At 49.0% G+C, this 25,637-nt stretch overlaps 2 long non-coding RNA genes across 3 annotated transcripts; both read left to right on the top strand.

Annotated features, from left to right (window-relative positions):
* The first annotated feature begins 264 nt into the window (after window positions 1–264).
* Window positions 265–9,823, top strand: LOC137766598 (uncharacterized). 2 transcript variants are annotated; one of them, XR_011074357.1, is made up of 4 exons: window positions 265–634; window positions 819–921; window positions 1,559–1,612; window positions 7,553–9,823. It is a non-coding gene; the product is annotated as an uncharacterized lncRNA (long non-coding RNA). The 2 variants fall into 2 exon arrangements; XR_011074356.1 differs by having other exon boundaries at window positions 265–921.
* Window positions 9,824–16,069: 6,246 nt separating this feature from the next.
* Window positions 16,070–19,783, top strand: LOC137766599 (uncharacterized). The gene is made up of 4 exons (XR_011074358.1): window positions 16,070–16,228; window positions 16,428–16,561; window positions 18,378–18,522; window positions 19,662–19,783. It is a non-coding gene; the product is annotated as an uncharacterized lncRNA (long non-coding RNA).
* The last annotated feature ends 5,854 nt before the right edge of the window (window positions 19,784–25,637 follow it).

The raw sequence follows: 25,637 nt of genomic DNA, 5'->3' as shown, positions 1-25,637 counted from the left end.
CGGGGGCGGGGCCTGCGCGCCGGGGGCGGAGGGTGAGCCGGGGGCTGGCGGCGGCCGACCCCACCCCCGCCTCGCTCCCCAGTCGGGCCCCGCCCACGACCGCCGCGCCGCGGCGCGAGGAGAGGCCCACCCCGCTGGCCGCGAGCCCCGCCTCACTACTACGCAGATGGGGCGTGGCCTGCTCGCGCCACGCCCCCTCCGCTCACTCCTCAGCGGCCGGGGGAGGTGTGTGGTGGGGCTCGGCTGGGCGAGACCATCCACGAGGATCCGGCGGGGAGGGCTGGCTGTACCATCCGCGGGAGGAGCTTCGGGTCCTCTTCGCGCGCCTGGGCGCCGCGGGGCCCGGCCATCTCCGGGCTGCCCTCGGAGGCCGGGCCGCGCGGGCGTTTGGCGCCCAGCCCCCTACTCTGCGCGGCGCCCTCTTTGTGTACAGGCCCGCGGCAGCCCCCCGCTTTCTTCCCCGCGGATGCGCACGTGCGTCCCGAGCGCGGCGGCTGTGGCCAGAGACCCGCCTGACCCCGGGCGGCCTTAGCCCTGGTCCGGGCTCCAGCCACCGCAACACGCTCGCCTCTGGTCTCGCGCTCTGCCCTCAGGCACCTGTCCCCCGCTGATCCACGCAAGGCCCCGTCTGCAGGTGAAGTGGCCTCCCTTAGAGCGACCCGAAAAGTGTGGTCCGTATTTCAAGGTGGACTCTAAAAGGCGGTGCTGCCTTGCGCCCGCGAGCCCCGCCGGTGGCCGTGCGCTCCTAGACGTTAAGGGAAGGGCAGGCCTTCCCTAGTGCAGAGGCACGGGGCTTGGCCGACTGTCCATTTTTGCAGAAACCTTCCTCCTGTGTGGGATCGCTGTCTGGAGAAGGGCTCCCGCGCTGCTCCGGGAAGAAGCCGACCCAGGACGGGAACACGTGGCTGGAAGGTGCCTGGGGTGGGTTCAGTTGTGAACAGCTCGTCAGACCATCCCTCCTCTAAGTCTTCAGGGTTCCACCAACACCAGGAAGCCACAGACAGTCTGTGTGGCCCTGCAGAACGGCTCTGTTTTCCAGAGAGTAGGTTGTAGCAGCGCCTGGGCTCGGGGGAGGCCAGTGAGCCACTGACCAGTGGAAAGTTGGAGGGAGGGGACCCCAAAATCTCAGTGATGCAGACCGGCTACCTATATGTGCAGGGCCCAGTGCAAAATGGAAATGCAAGTCCCTTGTTCAAAAGTTATTAAGAAATTTTTTTTTTTTTATTAAGAATTTTAAGGCAGGGACAGCAGAGCATTATACGAAGCTCGGGCCCAACCGTCTGCCCTGGTCACAGGCGCGGTGCAGCAGCCCTGGGCTCGCTGGCCTCATCCTAGTGCTGGCCCAGGGCTGAAGCTTTCACCTGGTTCCCATCAAGTGTGTGAGGCAGCAGGGGTCTCGGACCAGGAAGACCTGGGGGTGTGCAGCCCCCTGATAGCCAGGTACAAGTCACCAGGCAGATGGGGCCCAGGCCCTGCACCCCAGTCTGGCCTCAGCGCCTGGTCTCCTCTACCCGTGCCCCCCATGATCCGCCCACCCTTCCTTTCCTTCTCTCTACAGGGCCATCTCCAGAAAAGAGGAAGAGCTGCAAGTGCCGTCAGTGATCCCCTCCAGGTTTGCGGCTCTAAGGCTCACACGTTTGGGGGCCCTCTTTAGGAAAAATAATTCAAAATGAGGTAGAAGTGGGGTCACGGAGGGCAAGGCTTCCTTTGCTTCCGTTTGCCTCCCTCCACAGCCTGCCCCCTAGTATTGGCACCAGGGCGGTTTACTAACAGAAAAGGAACGTTTGTGCACAAGCAGCTCTTCTGATTACTTTCCTTCCAATTTCTTTTTTATAAAGATTTGCTACTATTTTCCCAAGGACCACGTCTAGGTGTGTGAAATGAAAAGCCTCGTATAATTGTTCATAGAACTATCCAGATGACAGTAGGTGCTGTGAGGCCAGGAGGGGAGGGCGCAGTAGGTGGGGGCAGGCAGGGAGGCGGAGGAGCGCTTTGAGGGACCCACAGGGAAAGGCAGAAAGAACTCTGCCAAGGTGCCGGCCAGCCTGACAGAGCCCCGCTCTGTGCAGCCCTGTGTCAAGCTGGAGCGGGTTGGGGAGAATGTAGGAGAAAGGTGAGCCCTGGACCCTGCCTGGCAGAGCTTATGAGCCAGTGCACAAAGCCTGTGGCAGCCCGGATGGGGTGCAGGGAGCTGCACTGTGTGGGGGAGATTACGGGGTGAAGGCTGGAGGAGGTGACGGGGGCAGGCAGGGCTTGGGCCATCCTCAGAGGATGGCTGGGATCTGGGGCTTTGGTAAGAAGAACGAGTGAGAAAAACACCTAAAAATAAGGGCAAGTCTCTTGGCTTGTTATGGCGGCCAGTGTGGCTCATGTGTAAGCTGCTTCAGTTTGCATAGGTGAGCAGGAAGTCACCAGCGATGAGTAGGGGATGATCCTTTTAAAAATACGTCAGACCTCACCACTGCTGTGCTCAACCCCTCTGAGTGTTACCCATCTCATTCAGAGCAAAAGCAAAGTCCATGCAGAGCCCCTGAGGATCTCCCGGATCTGTCTCCCCTCTGCACTTCTGACCTCAGCTCCCACCACCCTTCCCGTCACCCACTCTGTTCCAGTCTGCCACCTTGCGGCTCCTTGCTCTCTGCAAGCGTGATTCAGCCTCAGGGCCTTTGCACTGCTTATTCCTTGTGCTTGAAGCACTCTTCCCAAAGATATCTGCATGGCTTTCTCCCTCACTCCCTGAAATCTTTCTCAACATCACTTTCTTAAAAAGAGGTTTAAAATTGCAAACTCCCAACCCATTCCCTATCCTCCTCACCCTGCTTCCTCCTCTGTGGTACTCGTGTAGATACATGCAACATATGATGTAACTGTATAACCGTGTAACTTGTTTATTATGTCTATCGTCCAACACTCCCACCCCCAACACACACACACATAAACACTAGAATCTACGCTCCAGGAGAACAAGAATTTTACTCTGTTTTGTTCACTGATGTATGCCGAGCACCTGTACTAGTGCCTGGCAAGTAAATATTTGTTGAATGCATGAACGAGTACTTCTAAGGCATGGTGTATTGGTTATCTATTGCTTCATAACAAATTATCCCAAACTTAGTGTCTGAAAACAACATACATTATCTCAAATTTCTGTGGGTCAGGAATCTGGGCATGTCTTGACTGGGTCCTCTGCCTCAGGGCCTGTCACGAGTGGCGTCAGGGCTGGGGTCTCATTGAAGGCTTGACTGGGGAAGGATCCATTTCCAAGTGCACATTGTTGTGGGCAGATGGACTGAGGGCCTCAGGTCCTTGCTGGCTCTTGGCTGGAGGCCCCTTCAGTTTCTTGCCACATGGACCTGTCCAGAGAGGAACACAGTAGCTTGCTTGTCCAAGCCAGCAAGGAATAGAGTCTGCTAGGCAGACAGAAGTTACAGTGTTATGTAAAGTAATCCCAGAAGCATCTTCCCATCACCCTTGTCTATTCTATTGGTTAGAAGCAAGTCTCAGGTCCTGCCCACACACAAGGGGAAGGGGTCACAGGAAGACACAAACACCAGGAAGAGAGGATCCCCCAGGACCATCTTAGGGCCCACCCACGTGGTATTTCTTTTTCTGTGTAAAAGAGAGCACTGTGGTATAGTCAGAAGAGCCCTGGGCTTGCAGTCCACAGTGCTGGGGGTGGAGTCTGGCTTTGCAACTTGCCATGTGAATGTGGATGGGGGCACTTGACCTCCTGAGATCCAGCTCCCTGCCTTCAGTGGGGACTGTCGTACATCTCTCAGGGGATTCTGCAGAGGAGGCAATGAGCTGCGTGTGGAAGGCTCCCAGCACACAGTGGGTGCCCAGGGCCGAGACTGGAGGACCCACGGTTCTTCACGCCTGAGCCCCGTTTTTTTTTTAATTGTGTAACTTTTTTATTATGAAACATTATCTATCTGCAAGGGAGCAGATAGCATATACGTACATTTATATAATAATAAAAGGAATATAAATACACTTATCAATCTTGGGAAATAGAACAATGCCATTACCTTTCAAACCCACTGTCCCCTTTCTTAAATGCTTTTCTTTTTCTCTAACCAGAAATAAACATATCCTGACTTCTGTTTTTTGTTTTGTAATTCCTTTGCCCTTCCTTATAGTTTTACCATCTAGATTTGAAATCTGAAATAATATATTTTACTTTTCACTGTTTTAAAACAATATTTGAATTTTATTGAGTCTTGTTCTTTTAACCTAATCTTTGGTTTGAGACATCCATTTATGAGTCTGCACAGTACTGAGGTTCACTCGTTTTTAGGGCTGTATACTATTCCATCTGTATAACCACTGCTTATCCAATCTACTCTTTTTTTTTTTTGACATCTTTATTGGCGTATAATTGCTTTACAATGTTGTGTTAGTTTCTGCTGTATAATAAAGTGAATCAGCTATATGTATACATATATCCCCATATCTCCTCCCTCTTGCGTCTCCCTCCCACCCTCCTTATCCCACCCCTCTAGGTGGTCACAAAGCACCGAGCTGATCTCCCTGTGCAATGCAGCTGCTTCCCACTAGCTATCTGTTTTACATTTGGTAGTGTATATGTGTCCATGCCACTCTCTCACTTCTCCCAGCTTACCTTTCCCCCTCCCCGTGTCCTCAAGTCCATTCTCTACATCTGCATCTTTATTCCTGTCCTGCCCCTAGGTTCATCAGAAACACTTTTTTTTTTTTAGATTCCATATATATGTGTTAGCATACGGTATTTGTTTTTCTCTCTCTGACTTCACTCTATGACAGTCTCTAGGTCCATCCACCTCACTACAAATAACTCAATTTCGTTTCTTTTTATGGCTGAGTAATATTCCATTGTACACATGTGCCACATCTTCTTTCTCCATTCATCTGTCGATGGACACTTAGGTTGCTTCCATGTCCTGGCTATTGTAAATAGTGCTGCAGTGAACATTCTGGTACATGACTCTTTTTGAATTATGGTTTTCTCAGGGTATATGCCCAGTAGTGGGATTGCTGGGTCGTATGGTAGTTCTATTTTTAGTTTTTTAAGGAACCTCCATACTGTTCTCCATAGAGAACACCAACAGTGTTCTCCCACCAACAGTGCAGGAGGGTTCCCTTTTCTCCACACCCTCTCCAGCATTTTATCCAATCTACTCTTAATGAGATTTAGACTGTTCTTTCTTTGCAAGAATTATAGACATGATATTAATATTCTTTTGCATGTCTCCTGGGGTACACGTGCAAGAATTTCTCAGGGGTGTGCATCTAATAAAGAATTGTTGGATCATAAGATAATGAGTGGCTAAAGCAACTCCCAGATGAAGTTGCCATTAAATAACATGGGGAAGGCTCTGGCAGAGATGGTATTTGGGGGAAATTCAAAAGTTGTGCATGCTGATTTTGAGGTATTTTCAAAATGACTTCTGAGAATAACAAGTGAGTGTTTTGTAAACAAATCTGGAGTTTGTGAGAGAGGTTATAGGTAGAGATACAAATTTGGGAGTTGTATCAATCAGGAAGATTTCAAGAGCAGTTTAATAAAAGTACTATTTTAAAAAGATACTTAAGTATCCAGGGGACTAATTAACAACAAACCACTGTGAACTCCTAGGCTGAAGGGAAAGGGAGAGGGAGCAGTCACTAGAACGCTGAAGAAAGATGTGCTTTCCTATCTTTCTATCTATCTACTTTCTCTCTCTCTCTGTCTCTCTCTATTTCATGGCTCGTGGTTTTGTTTTTATTTATTTTATTTTTAAATTTAAAAAAAATTAATTTTATTTGTTTACTTTCACTTGTATCAGCAATTTGGGGTTTTTTTGGTTTTGGGGGGGTTTTTTGCCACCACTGGTTATTTTATTTATTTATTCACTTTATACAGCAGGCTCATTAGTTATCTATTTCATACATATTAGTTGTATATATGTCAATCCCAATCTCCCAGTTCATCCCACCACCACCACCCCCCAACCCGGAGCCCCGGGTTTCTAAAGAGGACAGTTCCAACAATTAAGTCCCTAAAAGATCAGGGTGGGAGACACTGCCCCCAGCTGTGACAGTTCCTCCTCAAGGATCCCAGCACAACGCAACAGGGAAATGGCAGCCATGGCCAATGTTAAAAAATAATGTTGACTAAAGAAAGAATTGTGACTCTCAGGCGGACATGCAATCAGCAGGTGGCAAACAGCTTCCTGAGCTTGTTAATTGAGTGAGGGAACTGGGAAGACATTCCAGCCAGTTCAAAGGAAAATGCAAAGAACAGACACCTATGTAGGCAGGAATATTGGCGTGAACTTGCAAATTGTGCAAATCTGGCTCTGGGTGGGAGGATTTGGGGACCATGGGGTGAGGGTTGTCCCTCCATCACAGAGTCCATTGACAGAAATAATTTGCATGGTCACCCGTTCTCCACAAGTGTAAGAGAGCTCAAAGGCAAGGAAAAGCTAGAATCAGATAACCCAGAAGGGTGAGCTCTAAAGAATGCATAGTTGCCCACTGGAGATGCCCAGCAAACGTTGTTGCTTATTCCAGGTGTCCTTACACCAGGTGTATTACTTTGCTAGGGCGGCCGTAACAAAGTGCCACAGACTGAGTGGTTTAAACAACAGAGAGTTATTCTCTCTCAGTCTGGAGGCCAGAAGTCCAAGATCAAGGTGTCAGCAGGGTTGGTTCCTTCCGAGGGCTGTGAGGGAGAAATCTGTCCCAGGCTCTCCCCTAGCTTCTGGTAGCTTGCTGGCAATTTTTGGCATTCCTTGGCTTGTAGAAGTATCACCCTGACTTCTGCCTTCGTGGTGTTCTCCCTGTGTGCCTCTGTGTGCCCAGTTTCCCCCCTTTATTAAGGATATCAGTCAGATTAGGGCCTACCCCAGTGACCTCACTGTAACTTGGTAAAGACCCTGTATCTCCAAATACAGTCACATTCTGAGGTCCTGGGGGTTAGGACTCGCCATATGAATTTTGGGGGGATACAATCCAACCTTCACACCAGGAAATCCTACCCTGGAAACACAGCTGGCCAGGCAGAATTGTGAGGGGGACTAGGGCCTGAGCTCTGGTCGCAGCATCAAATCGCACCAGGTCCGTGCCATGTGGGTCCCTTCCCCATCCACAGGTCAGCGTGGTCCCGTGGCCGTTTTATGATTGGTCACCACACCTCCAAACCAAGGCCTCTCCTGGCCAGTGGGCTCCAGCCCTGCACCCAAATGACTCGGCTTACTTGGGGTGACTCTCTGTCACTAACTGAAAATCTGCTCATCAGGAAAATGTTTATTGAGGAGGCATTCTGGGGGCAGGGGCGCTGCGGTGGCCCTTGTCTCCCAGGCTTGCCTCCTGGCCAGGCATGCTCCCCTGAGATGAAGCCAAGGATACGAAATACCAGTCAAAACAAGCAAACAAACAGCAGATGCTACAGTGAAAAGCCAACTTCCTCTTGGTTTTATCCTGACCTTTTATTAACCAAGGTTTTAAACTAAGTCTTACTTACATAAACACGTTCCCTGATGCAACCTCATGTTTTAGGCGGTGAAACCAATTTTCTCCTTATCATTTTCAGGCACCCAGAGCCTTAACTGAAATACCGGATCGTTCCCTAGATTTTTGCTACATTAAACTATATCGTCCAGTTAAAAAAAAAAGAGTACGAAACACCATGGTAGAGGACAACGATTCCTGGCTCTCCCCTGACCGCACAGCCTTTGGACAGCTTTGCCAGTGAAAGAGCTTTGTTCCAACCACCTGCCCCAGTGCAGCTGTGTCGATGGCACGAAGCTTCGTTCCGCAGCTCCTATTTCACAGCGGTCCCCTCTCCCCAGTCTCGTTGCGGGTCACACCATGATGGCTGCCCACCCGTCAGATGCACCACAGGTTCTGGAGTTGGCTGTTCCCAAGGAGAGCCAGGTGGCGACTTTTTTGAGCAGGACCAGAACAGACCTCCTCGGGCCACGCAGCTGCAAGTGGCACAGTGACCCAGCTGCTCGCTTGCAACCAGCGACTTTCCCAAACGAGCTGCTGCTTCAGCTTCCTTTGTGATGGGGCCAGTTTCTAAATTGGGTAACGGTCAAGAGGCATGGTCTGTGATGTCATGTATGTAAAAGTCTGTTTCTCGTTGAAGTTACAAAAGTAATGACAACACGAGCTTTCGCAGGGCCGAGCTCACTTTGTTCTGATCGCTGCCACTGGCGTAGGATGTCCAGGGTGGTGGGTGGATGAAGCCCACCTCTGCCCGAAGCATCCAGCCGGGCTGTGCATCCACTTCCTGGTTGGAGAAACGGAACTAACAAGCAGAATCCAACTTCTCTTTATTGTTTGCTATGAAGAGTGATCTGATTTAAACATTACTCGAAGGCCCCTGTTTATTTTACCAAGCACAATGTCCTCAACGTTCCTCCATGCTGTATCAGGTGACAGGACTTCCTTCCCTTTTAAGGTTGAATAATACTCCGTAGTCTGCATAGACCACATCTTGTTCATCCATTCACCTTTCAGTGGACAGTTGGGTTGTTTCCACCCCTTGGCTAGTGTGAGTAATGCTGCTGTGAACATGGATGTACAAATATCTGTTTGAGTTCCTGCTTTCAGTTCTTTTGGGTCTATACCCTCGTGGGTGTGAGGTGGTATCAATGATTTTTAAGACTCCTTTGCTTCCCAATTTCTTTAGCTGTCTTTCCCTCCCCTCCTACCTTATGAAATACTTAAGAGGTTAAATGTATAAGATAAAGAAATACCTAAAAATGAGGAATTGGGAAGTTTAGACTTAACTTCCCAGAGGGATTGGAATGAGTCCCTTTTTACCACCCTGAATTCTCCCAGCCAGAGCCTGCCCTGTCCCACTTCGCAGCTGGCTTTGGGTTCATGAAAACATATACAATATTAGAAATTAAGACTAAAAGATTGTTTTTAAAAGATTTTTATTCATGTATTTAAACTTACAATAAGAAACCGATTCCATGTTACTCAACAATAAATAACATTTTATGAAAAATCATTATTTTCAAAAAATGATTGGTGAGAACAAGGGACTTGTTTCATATTTTTGCAGATCTCTTTAATGTCTAGCTTGATAGAAGACGGCTAGATTCTCATAGCTGCTTCTGTGTTCAGTCTCTTGTAATATATTGTTTTAGTTGATGTCTGTGAAGAAAATTTGACCTCGCAGGGATGTGTAGCAGGAAAATGGAGGAGCGTTTATATAGGTTCTCCACCAAAACTGACACGTGAATGTTCCTTACAGGTTCATTGCAATGTGGACTCCAGCAGCACTGCAATGTACCCTTCCTGCTGTTAGACTAAAACCCACTGGTCTCTCTGGCACTTTGGATGGATCTATTACCCACACATGATTTTGTAACATGGCCATTTGGTCATTTGGAAAATATTAATTCACTGAATTATGCAGTTATTCCAAATATTGACCCATTTCACTAGACAATATTAAAAATCACAGTTGTGCGGAAGGTAAATTGGAGCAGCCAGTATGGAAAACAGTGAGGAGACGCCTCAAAAAATTAAGACTAGAACTACCACATATGATCCAACTATTCCATATCTGAGTATTTATCCAAGGAATACAAAACCACTAATTTGAAAAGATAGATGCACCTAAATGTTCATAGCAGCATAATTTACGATAGCCAAGATATGAAAACAACCTAGGTATCCATCAACAGGTGAATGGATAAAGATGGTGATATATGTATGTGCCATTATGTCCCCGCGAAAAGGCAAGGACCGTCTTAGTATTATTAGAAAAGTAGTTTTTTTAATATCAGTTATCTTTTAATTGAAGTATAGTTGATTTACACTGTTGTGTTAGTTGCAGATGTACAGCATGATTCAGTTATACATATATATATTCTTTTTCAGATTTTTAAAAATTTACTAAAGTATAGTTGACTTACAATGTTGTGTTAATTTCTGCTGAACAGCAAAGTGATTCACTTATACAAATATCTACTCTTTCTCAGATTCTTTTCCATTATAAGTGATTTATAGTCCCTTGTGCTATACAGTAGGTCCTTGTTGTTTACCTATTTTATATATAGTAGTGTGTATCTGTTAATCCCAAACTCCTAATTTTTAAAAGTAGCTTTGACCCTGAACTGCTGAACCCTGAACGGGTCTGGGGGCCCTTGGGGCCCATGGGCCACACATTGAGAGAAGCTGGTTAGACGTGCGTGCCGCACGGAAGAATGACGTCCTTGAAATTGATGTCTAGTTAGTTCCCCGCAGGACCTCTTCAGCAATGTCTTTTCCTCCTTTCCATCGTTCACCTGCTATTGTCCCGTAATTGAGAGCCCACGGGGTGCGAGGTCCCGTGCGGGTGTTCAGTGGTCGGTGTGACGCTCCCTCTTTTTATTCTGAGCGGAGCCCACGTTTCATACACCCCTCCAGGGCCTCTCCCTCCACACGCCGGGAACCGTACAAATATCGTCATATCGTGTCCGCTGCAATCGTTCTGCAAATCACTCGATTCTGTAATCCTGTAAGAGACCCTTTGCTGAGGAGGTCACTGAGCAGTGGAAACACGGCAACAACAGCAGGACGGAGCAAGCTAGCAAGTGCGCTCGGGCGTCCGGGATTTTAAAAGGATTCCAGTCGTACAAAGCCCGTCCTCCCACCACAATGGAACTACACTACAGATCAGTAACAGAGAGATAATGGGAAACCCCCAATATTTGGAAACCGTATTACACACTTGGGTAGAATACGCATAACACAAGGTTTGCCTTTCCGACTGTTTGCAGGCGTCCAGGTCAGTGGCCTGGCGCACACGCGCTGTAGTCCTGCCATCACCGCCCATCCACAGCGCTCCGTCGTCTTGCAAAGCTGAGGCTCTGGGCCCTGGAAGGGCAGCTCCCCACACACACCCCAGCCCCTGGGGGTCACAGTTCAGCCTTCTGTCTCTGCCTCTCGGGGGCCTCGTCTGAGTGGACTCATCTTTCGGTGACTGGTTTATGTCCCTGGGCATGGTGGCCTCAGGGTTCATCTGTGTTGCGGCATGGGTCAGAATTTCCTTCCTTTTAAGGCTGAATAATACTTTTGCTTTATTTTTTATTTTTTTTTAATTTATTTTTGGCTCCGTTGGGTCATCGTTGCTGCACGTGGGCTTTTCTCTAGTTGTGGTGAGCAGGGGCTACTCTTCGTTGCAGTGCGCGGGCTTCTCATTGCGGTGGCTTCTCTTGTTGCAAGGCACGGGCTCTAGGCGCGCGGGCTCAGTAGTTGCAGCACGCGGGCTCAGTAGCTGTGGCACACGGACTTAGTTGCTCCGCGGCATGTGGGACCTTCCCGGACCAGGGCTCGAACCCGTGTCCCCTGCATTGGCAGGCGGATTCTTAACCACCGCGCCACCAGGGAAGCCCAATTGTGCTTTATTTTAAAAGAGAGAGACAACGCACTCAGGCCGGAGGAAGACAGAGGCAAGAGCTGTGAGATGACCCAGTGTGTGCAGCTGGCACTGGGCATGGGCTCAGCTGCGTTGGGTCAGGACAGGATTTCCTGGGCTTCGGCACCTGGGATGGTTAGTTTCCTGTGTCAGCGTGGCTGTGCTGGGGTGCCCAGTTGTGTGGTCAAATACCCGTCTAGATATTGCTGTGAAGGTATTTGTCAGATGTGATTAACGTTTGAATCAGCTGACTTGGAGTAAAGCCTAGCACCCTCGTAATGCGGTGGGCCTCATCCGACCAGTTGAAGGCCTTTAGAGAGAAGACTGAGCTTCCCTGAGGAGGAAGAAATTCTCCCAGCCGACTGCTTACCAGAATTTCCAGCCTGCCGACCTGCCTGCAGACTTCAGGCATGCCAGTACCCAGGTGGCATGAGCCACTTCCTTAAAATCAATCTCTCTCTGTCTCTGTGTCTGTCTCTCTCTATGTGTGTGTCTGTATGTCTCTATCTATCTATCTATCTATCTATCTCTCCATCCTATTGGTTCTGATTCTCTGGAGACCCCTGAGTAAGACAGTACCCCTTTCTGTCTCTATTTAGGCCCTTAGAATGGCACGTTGAGGCCACCACGAGAACAGGCAGGCTTCATTTATTTGCTGCACCATTTCGTCCTTCCCTACCGTGGATGGCAAGGTGGCCGTGGGAGGACCCTGGAAGGCTCAGGTCCAGGTTCTTCCTACAGGGATGATACAGCTGAGGTTCAGCCTCAGAAGACGTGCTTTCAAGTCCTGCTTCCTCTCTGCCCACAGCCATCAGTGTCCTTGGGAAGGGTGCCCTCCTGCCTGGAGGGGCTCTGGCTGCCCACCTGGCCGAGGAGGAGCGGTGGGGGAGGTGGGTAGAGAGGATGAGGGGGGACAGAGAGATGGTGGCCTCGCTGCGGGCCCCTCTCCCACCCCTGCCCGCCGGCCGGCTGCACTGGCCTTTGCAGGGCCTGGGGTCTCTGCGGCTCAACCGGGGAGGCTGATGATGGAGGCTCAAGGAGAGAGGGAGGCGGGGCTGGCACGCTGTCCTCCTGCCCTCCGGGCGGCACGAAATTAGCACAAAAAGGAGCATTAAAATGAAAAAATGTTTCTTTTTCTTCTTGCCCCCTCATTCTTGGCTCTTTTCCTGATCTTGGCTGAAATGAATGTTTACCATCTCTTGAGACATCAGAGAACAGAGCTGCTGTTTCTACAACATATTTTCAATGAGAAGAAAAGAAAGGACCAAGCCTGGCTGGGTGGTGGGCTGGCCGACAGCTCGCCGCCCTCAGGGGCTGTGCCGCCCTCTCACTGCCCGTGGCCTCTTGTTTGGCCCCGTCCCCATGTATGACATTATCTAAATGCACTTTTATTTATTTTTTTTTACTTTATTTTTTTAACATCTTTGTTGGAGTGTAATTGCTTGACAATGGTGTGTTAGTTTCTGCTTTATAACAAAGTGAATCAGCTATACATATACATATATCCCCATATCTCCTCCCTCTTGTGTCTCCCTCCCACCCTCCCTATCCCACCCCTCTAGGTGGTCACAAGGCACCAAGCTGATCTCCCTGTGCTATGTAAATGCACTTTTAGATCATGCAAATCAATGCACTTTTCTTATGTGCAAATATTAGTCAGGATCAGTGGAAAAGATTAAAGAATAGATTTGTTACCTGAAAACAGAAAGTGCCCATGTAATTAGAGACCTGGAAGGAAACCCTGGGTCCTTTTATGGGAAGAAAACTGTCTGGACAAGTTGAGGGCTCTCAGCAGCCCCGAAGGGCCACGAACCCGGGGCCGGGCCCTCATCCCAGCCAGTGCTCTTCACGGCTTAACTAACTGGGCGTCCTCTTTTACTGCCTTCAGAGTGAACAAAGAACACAAACGCTTCCCTAGTAAGGATTCAGAAGGCTTGTTTAACAATGGGGTGGAATCACTTAAAATTAGCTAAGCTTTTGCCAATTGTATGTAAAAGTTTTCAAAGCCTTTAAAAAAGCATTTCTTACTTATTCTGATTCTGCTATAAGCTTATCTACACCATCTTATTATCTCATGGCCAAAGGGTTTGCTAACTCAGATAAGCTTCCACTCCTGCCTAGTTCCAATCCTCAGCCATCCTGCATTCCCAAAGACACGTTAGCTGTTTTAAAAAATTAGGGAGGCCTTGAGTTACAGAGTAATTTGGGGTACATTTTTGGCTCATTTTGAGCAAGAGCCACGTCACCTTTCTCCACGATTATCATTTCTCGAAACAGCTGTGGGTCCCTGTCACCCAGGCCTGGAAGAATAAACTGCTTCCGCCTCCGGCAGCCAGTTCGGCAGCTCACACAGACTAACGCACACCCTGACCGAGGAAGGGTGCTCTTGATAGAACCGTGAGGCGTTCTTTTCCTTTCAGGGTTTTTTTTTGCACCAATCTTTAGCTGATGCTCTGTCTCCTATCACAGAAAGCCCAGGGGTTTGCAAGAAGCCAACGACATCTTCTCAAACATGCATCTTTCCAAGCAGGGGCAGGTTTGTTGATCTGCAAGGACGTGCCTCGCCGACCACGCTTGGTAGCCTTGGTGTTGTGATGAACACAGTTTCCTGGGTGTACTGGCCTCTCCTGCGGGCTCGTGAATCCCCACCGTGAGTCAGGCTGGTGGGAATTAACCAGCTTCTGCAGCTTGTTTTTATTCTGTGTGCTCATCCGCCTCTGGGAACCAGTGATTTATAAATAAACATTTATTATTTATCATTTACGAGATCGGAAATGTTACACTTATGGAACTCCAGAAATAAACTGTCAGCGACCGGGAAACATATTTTTGATGTATTGCAAATGCACCTCCCACGTCAACGATTTGCCCAGATGGCCTTCCAGTTTGTCAGTTGAAGACGAGCTCTTCCCTCGTAGCATCCGATGCTTTGAAAGTTTTGTCTTCCTCTTTCGTGGCCATGCTTCCCGTGGGGTCTAATCTATTTTCTATCTCCTCGTCAACAATACCTCAAGGTGTGATTCAATAATTTGAGGGCCACGGAGTAGTGACTCGGTCTTGTATTTACGAGGCATCCTTCTCCAAGGGATACAAGGTGCTCTAAGGACAGCTCATGTGCGGTACACAGGGGCAGGTGTTACTCTTATCTTTTTAACCTTTTCATTTTGGAAGTTTTCACAAAAATTCACAAAATTCTTTGCATGCACAAAAGTGGAGGGAAGAGTATCATGAACCTGTGTGTGGACTCATCATTCAGCTGTAAGATTATCAACATTTTGCCAATCTTTTTTAAACACTTTCTTTTTTTTTCCCCCAAACAAACAGTTCTTTATTGCAGGTTTTTCTCTTTTCTTTTTTTCTGGCCACTCCATGCAGCTTGCAGGATCTTAGTTCCCCGACCAGGGATCGAACCCATGCCCCCCTGCAGTGGAAGCATGGAGTGTTAACCACTGGACCGACCACCAGGGAATTCCCTGAAGTATAGTTGATTTACAATGTTGTGTTAGTTTCTGGTGTACAGGAAAGTGAGTCAGTTATACATATATATATATTCTCTTTCAGATTCTTTTCCATTATGTTTTATCACAGGTTATTGAATATAGTTCCCTGTGCTGTACAGCAGGCCCTTGTTGTTTATCTATTTTATATACAGTAGTGTGTATCTGTTAATCCCAACCTCCTAATTTATCCCTTCCCCACCCTTTCCCCTTTGGTAACCATAAGTTTGTTTTCTATGTCTGTGAGTCTATTTCTGTTTTGTAAATAAGTTCACTGGTATCATTTTTTTAGATTCCACATATAAGTGATAGCATATGGTATTTGTCCTTCTTTTTCTGACTTACTTCACTTAGTATGATAATCTCTAGGTTCATCCACGTTGCTGCAAATGGCATTATTTCATTCTTTTTTATGGCTGAGTAGTATTCCATTATATATATACACCACATCTTCTTTGTTCATTCATCTGTCAATATTTTGCCAATCTTGTGTCATCTATTTCCCATCCTTTGTTCCCCTTACATAATTTAAAGCAAATCCCAGACATCATGCTATTTCACTGCAGTAGGATGCAAGTGTTAATAATTCCACTTTATGGGAAAATAGAAGCACTGAAAAGTATCACCCAGAATGATACACTGAGTCTGTGGGGGAAGGTAGGTACCAGAAGCCAACTTCCCTCCGTCCTAACTGTGCTCCTGCAAACTGACGCAGCCATCCCACACACAGATTGACTCGGTCATGTAGAGAGCGTGTCACCCACGACACAGTGTCAGCTGGGACAGAGGTCTTCAACCAGATCCATCACATGGATAGATTTATCTCAACCCACAACTATTTAAATAAATTAAGAGCTTACTTCCTGAAAGTAAAAATCAGAGTCCCTCTAAAGAATAACTAGGAAGCTAAATGCCCCGAATTACATTTACTCAGAAGAATGTTATTTAAAATCCAAACATATGGAGTCATAAAGAATAAATGTGTGACCTTTTGTTTAACTGCAACCCTAAAAATACTTATTTTTGTTGTTGCACTGGCAGCTCCAACGTTCCTGCGAGGAGAATGACAGCAAACACCATCTCCTGCCAAGACATCTTGCGTGTCTGGGGTTTTCTGTTGAGCTTTGGATGCCGGGGCATCGAGGAAACAGTGCCAGACACGTCCCCCCCTCTGGCCTCCCCACAGGGGTGGGGCTTCCAGGGCAGCTCCCAGAGGCGAGATGGCCAGTTCAGGAGTTTCCTTGGCGCCTCGAGGCACCCCCTGGGCAGCTGTTGTACAACAAGAATTTGGCGTCTTTGTCTCCGGTTCCTGCTCCACCCCTCAGACCACACCTGAGTTTATGCTAATGAGGTGACTAACCGTGGCCCCTTGAGAGCTTCAGGTTGGGGGCCCGCCCATCGTGCCAGAAAGACAAGGGTTTAGAGGGTGGAGACCTGGTGTCGAGTGACATCAGGCTGACCTCTGACCTCCAGGGAGGGGAGGGGGGGCTGGAAACTGGATTCAATCACAAGATCAGTGGTTCAATCATGCGTATGTAACAAACCCCTAGGAACTCCAGGCGCTGGAAACTCAGATGGGCGTCTGGATCAGCGACTCACGTGGCTGTGCTGATGGGCAGAGGGCGCACCCGAGGGCCCTCCCGGACCTCACCTGTAGTCATTGGGACCTGCTTTCCTGAGTTCCGTGAGTCATTCTGGCGACCGATGGAACCGGAGGGGGTGCTGGGAACCCCCAAATTTGTAGCCAGTTGGTCAGAAGCATGAGGGGCCTGGAACCCCCAAAGTGCAGCTGGTGTCAGGAGTGAGGACGGTCTTGTGGCGGGACCATGTCCTCCACCTGCAGGGTCTGCACTGAGCCCGGAGTTGGTGTCAGAGTCGTACCGCTCACCCCCAGCCCACTCACCTTGGGCCCAGGTACCTGGTCCAGATAAGTCCGGCGACCAGCCCCAGGTCTCAACATAGCACCTCGGGGGTCTGGGGGCCACCCCCTAAGAGGAGGCAGTACCTCCAGCCCAAACGCAAGCCCGGGGATGGGTCAGGGATGGGCCAGCTGCCCTAACGTTTCCCCCTGTCGCCGCTTCGTGTATGTTTGGGAACGGACCAGTTGTATTAGATTTTATTGTCGAATAGCACACATCGTTGAAAGCTCACATATAGAAGCAAACAAAAATGTCGACGCCAATAAATGAAAATACCCCCAGTGTCCGCATGGGCTCTTGCTGTGCCCTGGAAGAGGTGCCCTTTTCAGGCGAGAAGGAGGAAGGCCGGCCTGGTTCCCGTAGGGAAGGCGGGGATGCTGCATCCGCCCCCAGCCCCCCCCCCCCGCCCCCTCCTGCTCTGTGCCCTGAGGGACCATCGCACTGGCTGCCCCCAGGATCCTCCTCTGGCTCCCGGGTGGGCTGGCCGACGTGGGCACCTTCAGAAGGCAGAGGGTCTGCGGAAAGCGAGGGGTCATGCCTGGGTCACTATGGGTGCAGGGTCCTCGCCCGCTGTCACAGCCCCATGCATTCGCCTGCCTCCCCGGTTCTGGGACCGCCCCTCCCCTGCCCTCCCTCTGGGGGCTCTCAGCTCTCCATGACCCCATGGGAGGAACCAGCGGTGCCTCGTCCCTTGGCCCCAGCTCGCAGCCAGTGCCCGCAGGAAGTGTCCTCAGATGACTGGGACTGTGTCCCGCTGGGAACAGGGAGGGGGCAGCAGAAAGCAGCCTACGCCCTGTGGGAGCAGCCGCCATCCGCCCAGCACTGAGGGTCATGGTGGGGAAGCCCGGGTGGTTCTGGTCCGACCAGGTTGGGGTGAGAGGGGACAGGCCCGCAAAGGTCACTGAGGACAGAGGGCAGAGGGCAGGTACCCTAGGCTGGCAGACCTTCTGTGCGGCGGGGACGGGGAGGCCCCTCCTCCATCGCAGGCCTGGGGTCTCCCCAGTGTCAGATGGGGGAGACCCGCCTCATGGGCCGACAGCAGCAAACGCTGGAGAGGCCGTGATACCTGCACCCCGGTGTCTCAGGTTATCACAGGACCAGGAGATGTCGAAGGTGTTAACAGGGCAACACGGGCCCTCCCGCATCTCTCAGACGCTCCAGAGCAGAGTTTCTCAACGTCTGGTCCAGTCCCACCTGCCTCTCAGTCACTGAGCATTTGTCTAAAGTGCGGATTATTGGTGCTGAGCCCCAGGAAACCCTCCTGCCCCACACGACTTAGATAAGTCCGCGCTTCCTCACGACTCCCGCAGGACTCGCAGAAGATGCCCTTTTACACACAGGCCCTCCAATGTCCCGTTCTTTGTCTTGTGAAGGGTGAGCTGAGATTAGAATTGTCCCTGTGAAACCAGCTGGACACAGAGACAAACATTTCCGTTCAGCGAACTGAGCCCTCTCTCGACGGCCCTGCCTGTAAAGCCCGAGGCAGGCCCCCTCCGCTGAGACGCTCTGATCTTGGGCATCCCCTTACCTTAGCAGCCTGAATAAAATCAATCTCCACTCTCGTTTGTTTTGTCCCCGCAGCTCCCACCCTGGGCCCAGGAGTCCCCGGCGCCCTTGGGCGATTCCTACGGGGTCAAGTTTGAGCAGCTCGGCCCTAGAGGCAGCAGCCTCAGGGCATCTCGAGGGCTGCACGGTCCGACCTCAGACAGACACTGTGCACCGCCAGGTGAGGGGCACGCGGGCGTCAGGCTGGGGGATCCGCTCTCCACATGCAGGTCTGTCCTCGGACTCGTGTTCACAGGCCTCTCTGATCTGCTCCAGGGGGCAAAAATCAGACTTCGTAAATAGAAACTGATTTAAGTAAATCAACGGTAAGCATTTTGGGGTCAAAACAGCCTCTTCACACGCCAGGGACCCAGACTTCTATCCTCACCAGGTCCTCCCCACGCAGCCTTTTATTGGTCTGTCATCCTCACCCCTGCTGACAACGAGTCATCGCCTCCCTGGGAGTATCCCAAGAACTGTGGTGGCTGCCAGGTGCTTTGGCACAGAACTCCTCTCTGAGTCAGAGCCCGAGGCCGTTAGCGCGGGGGAACAGCTGCGAGGGCCACACCTCCTCGAGTCATTTGAAAATTTTATGATGAATAAAAACGATCCATGACACAGACTTATGCATTATATATTAACCTAATACCTCTACAGTTACACCACCAACAGTCTTTTGTTGCACACATATTTTCCTAAGGACGCTCCAACTCCAGTAGTAAAACGTTGACTACCCAGTGACACTACATAAAATTTCCTCCTTCTGTGTTGTCAAATCCTTAATAACAATAACAAGTCTAACATTCAGTGAAAGGAGGAGAGCGAGGTGGAAACCCCAGGAATGCTAAAAGTGTGGGAAAGAGAATCATGCGTTTTAGATTAAATAACCAAAAGACTGAGCAGAAATACAGGGGACATCCAAAGATGCTGAAAAATAAACCTTAAATATGGTTCAAGCACCACAAGCTCTTTAAGCTGTCCCCTGCGTGCAGGTGACCTTCGTTTGCAGCAGTACACCTGCTGATGCCATCACGATGCTTTAAAGGACCCGGCGGCACGGTGAGAAGGGGGAAGGTGGGAACTGAAAGCCACGAGCCAGAAAAGGACCTGCTTAACTATTACATTTCAAATGGATAAACAACAGGTCCTGCTGTAGAGCACAGGGAACTATATCCAATCTCCTGGGATAAACCATCATGGAAAAGAATATGAAAAAGGATGTGTATATAAGTGTAACTGAGTCACTTTGCTGTACAGCAGAAATTAACACAACATTGTAAATCAACTATACTTCAATAAAATACATTTTTAAAAAAAAAGAAAGAAAAGGATCTGCTTGGAGGACCATGAGGCCCAGGCTGGAGCTCGTCCTGCCCACGAACCTCGCTGTGCAGTGTGCACATGTTAGCTCTATCCAGATCCATCTCCTTCCCTTCCGGTCGCCATCTCAGGTAGGACGGTCGGGTCCCCAGCACCCACGTGAGGTTTCAGCAATGCCTTTCCCCCTTTCTTTTTTTCATCAACTCTATCATTTAACAATTCTCTCTGAAAGGGCTTCCCTGGTGGCGCAGTGGTTAAGAATCCGCCTGTCAATGCAGGGGATATGGGTTCGAGCCCTGATCCAGGAAGATCCCACGTGCCAAGGAGCAACTAAGCCCGTGAGCCACAACTACTGAGCCCGCGCCCCTAGAGCCCGTGCTCCGCAACAAGAGAAGCCACCACGATGAGAGGCCCGTGCATCGCAACGAGGAGTAGCTCCCGCTTGCCACAACTAGAGAAAGCCCTCACGCAGCAACAAAGACCCAGTGTAGACAAAAATAAATTAATTTAAAAAAAAAGAAATCTCAGCTTAAAAAAAAAAAAAATCGCTCTGAAAACAGCATTTGGTGGCATGAAGCTTTGTCTATTTCCCTGCAATAAACCCACATTTTACTTTTGTGCCAGAGCATCCTTTCTTTTCTGATTTCTCCCTATTCCGGCAGCAGCGACTTGCCATATGTTCCGAGGGAGACGGTGTTTTCCTTTGGCTTCCCCCAGCTGGCTCGGAGCAGCGGATGATGTATTTTAAGCCCCATACTTTAAAAACCTTGGCAAGGCTTCTGATGAACTAAAAACATCAAGATATACTTGTAACCTGGGCTCTGATTAGTTTGGATTTTGTAAGGTTTTAACGCCAGTGCTTAAAAGAGAGAAAAAAGGACTGGGGGAGCTCAGGTGACAGGTCGGACTCCATCCCTCGAGGGCTGGTCCCGCTCCGGGGCAGGGCTGGCATCCCAGGACAGAGCGTGGTGGTCCAGGAAGCCACTCCGTGGCCCTCAGAGCCTGGAGGCAGCTCTTGCCAAGGGGATGCAGGTGGTCGGTCGGCCTCGACCACCTAAGAAAGCACAAAGAAGCTTGTCTCCAGGCTGCCCATGTTTGCCCCTTTAATGTGTTTGCCTGGTTGCCTGTTTTAGATGTTAGACTGGCACGGCCGTGCCTGGCCATGTTCTGTCCCTGATTTGTTCCACCCGTTACATCCCTGCTTAGCTGGGGGTTCAGCAGGCGGGGTCAACAGAAGAAATAGCTTCAGCCTCATTTGGTAAAAAGAGTTGCTTCTTTCTTTAAAAATTTTTTCCCAAAGATTTAAAATCTTATTTTTGAGTAAGTAATAAATTCACATACTTCAAAAATCCAAATGGATAAAAGGAACATACATGGAGAATTTGTGTTCCAACCCACGTCTCCATCTGTCACAAGCATAATTCTAACATGGACCTAATCATTCATGCTGCCCTAGTATCTATTTTGTGGAAGGTCCGCTCCTTGAGTGTGGGTAGACCTTGCTTAACCAGATCCCGAACAGCCCACTTTCTGGAACACCCATTTCCGTCTTCACCCTCTGCCCAGGTGAGGTACCCCACCACCCAGCCCCGCAGTGGCCGAGGGGCTGATTCGGTTTTACTGTTTCATTCCCAACATTACTTAGGTTAATACTTGATTTGTAAGCGTCGAACCCGGTGTGAATGGAAGGTATTTTAATATGCGCTGGGCAGCAGGGGCTGCTCGGGGCACAGGGCACGGGTGGTTTGGAGGGCAGAGTCTGCACCCCTCACCTTCCCCTGGCGCTTCCTGTGCCCTGATGTCTGGAGAAGCCTGTGGTGGGTGCCTGCCCTATCCATCTCCCCTTTCACCAGCACCCTGTTCCCCCCACAGAAGAAAGGCTGGCTTCTCACTCATCTGGGAGCCTGCTCGGATACGTCATCCCAGAGATGTTAAAAAAAAGAAATCTCCGGGGCACCCCACAAAGAAACAACTCGCAATGTCGGAGGACGCCCCACTAATCAAGGCCCCAGGACCCCAAGTGGGGCTCCCATCTTCCCTGGGCTTGTATGTGTATTTCTGTTATGAACAAAATGTAGCATCAGACACAGACATTTTGGCCTGTGTCAGGATGTTCGGTATTTGGGGTGGGGGGCGGGTCTTGAGAACAGTGGTCACGTGTAGCTGTGCCCCTTCCACCTCCGATTAGGGAAGAAGGACGAGGGTCCTCAGAGAGCAGAGCAGACTCAAAGTCAGACCCCCTCCCCTGGCTCGAGGGTACGACTCCCGGCTTCATCCAGGCGATAACCTTTGGCAGGTCGGAGATCCCACCTAGCCGTGTGTCCATCACGGAGCTGGGATACTCAGTATTTGCAGGATGCAGGGGCGCCTGCTGCACGTTTCCCACGAGGAAGTGTGTGGTGAGTGCTCGCACTAACTGGGGTTCAGCTGCACAGTTTTCATGATTTCAGGGAGGCGGGGAGAAGTCCTCACTTCTGACAGATCAAGGTAACATCCTCAAGTAAAAGAAACAGATACTGGAGAAAATTGAATGTTTCATGTGTTCTCCAGACTTGGGAAAACAGTCACTGATTTTTGCCAAAAGATAATTGGTTACTGTAAATACATACTCTTTTTTTTTTTTTTTCTCTTTTTGACATGGGGCAATCTTGCCTGTTCTCACTCACTCCTGCCTGCACGTATGTGTTATATTTAAATGAGCTTAATGGGAAGTGCTGAGGCTTTTGTGTGGAGATGCACTCGGCCATCATCATGGCACATGTGCAAGCTGGACGCTGACCCCAGCCCAGGGGCGGCTCTCCCGTGGCTAAGGAGACAAGCCTCAGGCCCCTCCCGGGAGTAGTGGAGGGGCGGGTCAAGGCTTCACACAGTCAGGTGGCGTCAGACTTGCAAAAGGAAGGTACTTGACCACAATCACTTAAGACCACAGTCTCTTGGGACTTCCCTGGAGGTCCAGTGGTTAGGGCTCTGCGCTCACACTGCAGGGGGCACGGGTTCGATCCCTGGTCAGGGAACTAAGATCCCATGTGCCAAATAAACAAAACCAAACCACAGCCGGTTTCCACTCCAGGGTCCCCCATCACTTTCCCCTCCTGGCCGTCTTGGAGTGGCTGGCGGGGCACACTTTGTCTGGGTTTAGAGACATGTCTGTGGGTTCACACCGACTTCCCGTGTGTCCGAGCTACTGAGAGCTGTCTGCTGTGGGCACAGCCTCCGGGGACGCTCCTGCTTCCCACCGAGCCGACCCGCCAGGCACGCGGATGTGAAGGTGGTGACCAGAGGGGAGATTGCAGTATGAGCATAACGGACACGTGCTATGACCATGTCCCATGACCGTGAACATGTAGCATGCTTACAAACATGTGACGTGAACGTGAGCTGTGACCACGTCCTGAGAGGTTTGGCAGCAGCAGTAGGTGGGGAAGGAGGAGAAGCAAGTTTTTGTCCTTTTTAATGTGTATTTATTTATTTTTGGCTGCATCGGGTCTTAGTTGCGGCACACATGATCTTTCCTTGTGGCACACAGGCTTCTCTCCAGTTGTGGCCCGCGGGCTCCAGAGCACGTGGGCTCAGTAATTGCAGCGCACAGGTTAGTTGCCCCACAGGCATGTGGGATCCTAGTTCCCGGATCAGGGATTGAACCCGAGTCCCCTGCATTGGAAGGCAGAGCCTCAACCACTGGACCACCAGGGAAGTCCTGAGAAGCAAATTTTGAAATGCAGGGAGCCAGAAACTAGTCATGGAAAATTCTTTAAATCATGAAATATGGTATCAGGATTTGGTTCCCCTCCATACCTAGATGAACAGAACTTCTCTCCGTGGGGAATGAACTCCATAATACAGTACATGCAATTAAACATAGGCCTTGCTTTCTCTTTTTTGATGGGAATCATGTGAAATTATATTTATCAGAATTCCTGTGCTTGAAGCAGTACTACAAACAGCAAGGATGTCTGTGTGCGGTCACATTTTTTATGTATCCAGACTATCAAAAAACAAATTTTGATCAACCCTGCAGGTGGACTGAATTATCTTTCTATTCCATCAAAATAGTACTATAAAAATGCTATGTGAAGAAGCAATCAAAAAGTATGCAACCAAAAATTATTTTTTTATTAACTGCTTGACACATAAAGAGGTATGTCAAGCCATTAATCAAAATATCATTTGATTTTTCTGGATTTTGTGAGGTTTATGGTATCTACCAAATTTTAAAATTTGTAAGCTATTTTTTCTCATTCTAAATAATATCACTTTCATACCTAATTTTGAATTCATAATTGTGCATTATTTTTATTTAAAAGAGCTCTCCATATTCTGTCAGATTCAGGCCCACAAGACCTGAATCAATCCTCAAGAGTGGTTTATACTTTCTCTTTTTTTTTTTCCTGTTAATTTTCATTGAACCTCTTCTAGCCTTAAGTAATAGTCATTCATGGATATAGGAACTAATTGAAAAAAATCGTTTCAATACAAATCACTAAGAAATACGTATCCAGTAAAAACTTACTTTATAAGTTTAGAAGTGTTTGTTAAAATTGGACTTTATAAGTAGGTTACTGAGATTTGTAAAAAAATGCTTTAAGAAAAATTAGTTTTTTATTAAGAATACTGGATTTTAAAAACTTTAATGTTTTCAAAAACTTTAAAAATTTGTTTAAATTAAAAAAAATTTTTTTAAAGTGTAATATTAATTTTAAAAGTCTCTTCTGTACAAGAATCTGTCAGACATAAAAGAACTCATCTGACACTTTCAAAATTAAAAAGCATTAAATTATTAAATTTTAACAGATGGAAAGAAATTGACGTAAAAAAGAAGGAATTCCTAAACGTCAGAAACACGTTTTTTTTTCAAGACACTCATTCCTAAAAATCCCACTGAATCGAGAAACAGCCCGTGCGAGCCCTGCAGAGCCGGGTGGCTGCTCTCCAAGCTTCTGCTCGAGGCCCTGGCTACCCTGCTCTGAAGGTCCGGCTGAGTCACCCCCTCAGCCTTGCCCCCGACCCCCCTGCCTCCTCCAGACCCCTTGGCTTGTCTGATTCGTCCTTAGTCGGGGTTCGTGACAGTTCCGTGGTCTTGCCACCCTGACCCCGTGCCCTGTCCTAGCTCCGTGCAGAGGGGCTGTGTGGTCAGCCCGGCTTGCTCCGCGCTCTCCAATCCCTGGGTCGGAAATGAGCTCATTCACCTCCGAGCAGCTGGATTTCACTGCCTAGTTTTTCTCCCACCAAGGGCGCGGGGTGATACACTCTCTGGAGAAAGGAGTTAGAAGATGGTAGATGTGGGGACAGACAGAAATGCTATCACCGAAGGCTAGATGTCCGAACACGTGGAAAAGAAAGAGAAAAGGAAATGTATTTATTTATTTTTTAATAAATCTATTTATTTATCTGCGGCTGTGTTGGGTCTTCGTTGCTGCGTGCGGGCTTTTCTCTAGTTGCGGTGAGCAGGGGCCACTCTTTGTTGTGGGGCGCTGGCTTCTCATTGCGGTGGCTTCTCTTGTGGTGGAGCATGGGCTCTAGGCGCACGGGCTTCAGTAGTTGTGGCACGTAGGCTCAGTAGTTGTGACGCACGGGCTTAGTTGCTCCAGGGCATGTGGGGTCTTCCCGGACCAGGGCTCGAACCCGTGTCCCCTGCCTTGGCAGGTGGATTCTTAACCATTGCACCACCAGGGAAGCCCTGTAAAAGTCTTTTTATTATGAAAGTTCCCAAGGACTTAATAAGTTGCAGAGAACAGAATCATCAACTATCATGTGCCCATCACCCAGGCTCAGCAATTATCATTTTCCCATTCTTTTATCATCTCTGCAGCTCAGCCCTTCCCATACTTTTTGTCAGAATATTTCAAACAAATACCAGTTAAAAAAAAAATAAAACCAGACAGTGAAATTCTTCTCCTACAGGACAGAGCCTGTTGTGGACTGAGTGTTTGTGTCCCCCCTCAAATTCATATGTTCAAGCCCTAACCCCCGATGTGA

This window comes from Eschrichtius robustus, chromosome 6 (genome assembly GCF_028021215.1).
Source record: "Eschrichtius robustus isolate mEscRob2 chromosome 6, mEscRob2.pri, whole genome shotgun sequence".
Taxonomy (NCBI): Eukaryota; Metazoa; Chordata; class Mammalia; order Artiodactyla; family Eschrichtiidae; genus Eschrichtius; species Eschrichtius robustus.
Note: the sequence above shows the minus strand (reverse complement) of the source record. Positions and strands in the feature narration are given on the sequence as shown.